Source organism: Lampris incognitus, chromosome 18, assembly GCF_029633865.1.
Source record: "Lampris incognitus isolate fLamInc1 chromosome 18, fLamInc1.hap2, whole genome shotgun sequence".
In the NCBI taxonomy this organism is placed as follows: Eukaryota; Metazoa; Chordata; class Actinopteri; order Lampriformes; family Lampridae; genus Lampris; species Lampris incognitus.
In genome coordinates, this window is record NC_079228.1 from 10,029,412 (window position 1) to 10,032,713 (window position 3,302).

A 3,302-nucleotide genomic window follows, 5' to 3' on the forward strand; every position below is an offset into this window, starting at 1 on the left:
CACAGAATGACTTTAACTCCGTCGTCAGTATGTGTGAGCGAATAAATAACGAATGTGTCAGAATGGTCTCTGGTATAAGACTTAGAGGTGTCCTTCAGAATGTGTTTTAAAAAATAAAAACTGAATTGGCTTCGCTTTTCTTGAGAAGACTTTGGGGAAACAATATCTCCAAGTGAAAATCTTGGGTAAGCACAAAAATGACATTTCGCTGCATCGCGATGCAGACTTCTGTTTTTGAACCCTGCCACGTGGCAATATAATTGGAATAAAGATACGTTACTGTTTTGCTGACGTAAAGTTTAGAATATTGTATTGTGGTTGATAACAGTAGCGCGGGAAGGAGGGGGTGGGGGGTGCAGCTCCCCCTAGTGGTGGATGCAGTCCCCCCCCAGTAGTGGCAGGTGGCTGTGTAACATCTTAGACCCAACAGTACGCCTAACTTTTCCTAACTTACAAATGGAAAAAAAAATACACCTTTATTTTAAACAGTGGGCGGGGCTGCGTGGAATGTGCAGGTTTAATCATAAAGTGAGTAAACGCCCCGTTGCAAATCTGCTACACACGCGCCTGACAAACAAAACAATGACGTCATACTGAAGCGACCGGGGGGAGGAGGCGGTCGCTCTGACGGTCGGCGGTTCTGCGCGGGGGGCAATGGCTGATTGGACCGTTAATGTTAGATTTGTTTTAATGGTGTGGTGTTCGTGTTGTGGATTATTCTTGTGTTGTTGTTTCGGGGGTTCGACTCAGACTAAGTAGGGGACCGTTTAGTGACTAACTGAGTGACCGTGACTGGAACTGATGTCGTCATTTGGGACACGGGGGGGGACCCGTTACGCTGTTGTCAGTTCTGGTCCGTTCTGGCCGGTGTGAATAACAGAGCCCTCCCGGGGTCGTGCGGTGTATTGGGGACACGGGAGTTGCGAGAGGCCTCTGCCTCCAGACTCGTTCCTCCGCAATGCTGTTCCGTTTTAATTGGCAGCCCCCCTACTTAAAACACCTTCCCGCGCGCCCGGCTGATAATGCCTGCTCGATGAGAGGTTGTCCTTCATTTTGACGACTTCAGCAAAGACGGAGATGGCAGTCTGCTCACACTTGGGTTGCACAGGTCGTAATTCTTGCTGAATTGTGCTCCGGCCAATGTTCCCTCACCACATGACAGTGTGGCTAATGTGAAGTCTGTTTTCATGTAGGAGTGGGCCACTTTCCACCTCCTCTTCAGCCCAGACGGAGCAGATGGAGCAAAGATGTGGGAGATGTCTGGACGGATTAGTTCCAGCTCTGTTTCTCTCAATGCTCCTGGAAACGAACTAGGGTGAGACTTGACGTGGATTGGGTTCGTCCAACAAATATACGGCCCGAATGCCAGTTTACTATCCTAAGGCACAACCCTTGCTGTGCTGCCCCTTGGGGTTTTCTTTTTTCCGACACGAGCAGTCATGCTGGTTAACGCAGAGCATCATTCAAAAGTTGCTGCTACATCAGCTGGGTGGAGTGCATTTGCAAACCGAGCACAAGCTGAACTTCCCGAGGTGTGTAATGGCACGAGGCTGTCAGGCAGATTCTGCAGGAAAGCGTCCTCGCGTTGAAACCGTCAACATTTTTGCATCGCCGAAGACCATCTGAATTAGATGTTTATTCTACTGCTGTCGCTCGGTGATTATATCTCCTTCCGGAACTTTCCTCCGCACGTCGCCTCGTTCCCTTACTTTTAAATCATTGCTCTCCTTGTACGCAGCAGCCGGTTCACCGCAATGCGCCAGTTCAGCGGCAACCATCGCATCCGGGTCTCTGGGTAACGTGGGAATCCGTGACGTCACGAATAACACGCGTGAGTGTCGCTGCAAATCACAGCTCTCGCTTGGCATCGTTGCGTCTTGGTATCAGGTCTTCTCTTAGCGTCACCACGACCTGCTGTCACGCCCTCAGCCGCTCTCAGGTGGCATTAAAACGCAACGCAAAACAACATTCAGCATACACTAATGAGCTGAGAACCTTTAAATTAGCATTCCACGAGTTTTAACAGCTACGGAGTTGATCTCTTCGTGCGCGCGCGCGCGTGCGTGCGTGCGTGTGCAAACCCATGTCTGTTTGTTAGCATTAGGGAGCATCGACAGCAGACAGTAAAAGCAGTCAGCAGACAGAAGGGGATGTGACGCTGGAAAAAGAAAACAAAACATTTTCTTTCTTTAAAGGCGCTATATTACGGTATTCAGGAGCAGCAGCAGCATCCCATACCAAACCAAAGCACCCCCCCTCCCTTCACCTTCTTGGGTATTATTTTATTCGGTTTGGTTTGAATATTGATTTTTTTATAGTAGTTATTTTATTAAAGCAGCTGTAGACAACTTTTCAACCCCCCCACGCGTTTCCAAGTGTTTTTATTGTTTGCGCCACTGTTGCAAAGACAACCGCATTGCCTTCCATTATTTGCAACCTGGTTACTGTCCAGAGCCAGAAAAAACCGTAAGAACCCCAATTTGAACTCGAAACCCCGATCTCAATGCTCTGATAAAGGCAGAGTTAAACATCCAGTAGTATTAGTAAGTAGGCAGGTTGTGTTACTTACTGATCCAGTAGAAAGAATGTCAACTGAATGTCGGTTTTGAACCCTCTCAAGTCCTGGGTGTTGTATCGAACTCTGTTTCCCCAAACCAAACCAGAATTTGATACAACACCGGGACACTTGATTAACCTTAACCCAACTTCACCCTAACCTAACCCTAAGGTTAACCTAGCACTTACCTTAACGTAATCATAACCGATAGCTAACCTGTTTCCACGCGAATGCTCTCGTTTGGCTAGGGGGAAACAGATCTCGATGGGGAAACAGAGTTCGATACAACACCGGAGCTCTCTCCATCAAGTGAATGCCCGTCCGAGGTTCACTCTTGTTTTACCTCTCTTTCTATCACTCTCCCTCTCCGCCTTCTTTGCCTCCTCCATCAATGCGGGTCTTTTCTCTTGCTGGGTAGAGTCCGCTGCCACTTCGATTGTTCCACCCTCCACCATTTCCGCTGCTGGGGATGGCTACCATTGTCTACCGATAGCTACGGCAGAAAAGAGAAGCGCCATAGACCACTGCACTTCCGCGTTCGAACGTTAGAGCGGGGGGGGCGCTAGAGGGGGATAGATGCCGGCAAGTTTGAACACGGTTTAAATGGCTAACTATGTCGCTACGTTGGCTGCTGCGGACAAGAACCGATATTTGCGAAAAATTCGCAGTATCGGTGGCCAGTGTCCTTTCAATCGAACAGGGGAATGGGTTAATAACCCCACTCAATGGCCAGATGTGTCTTATG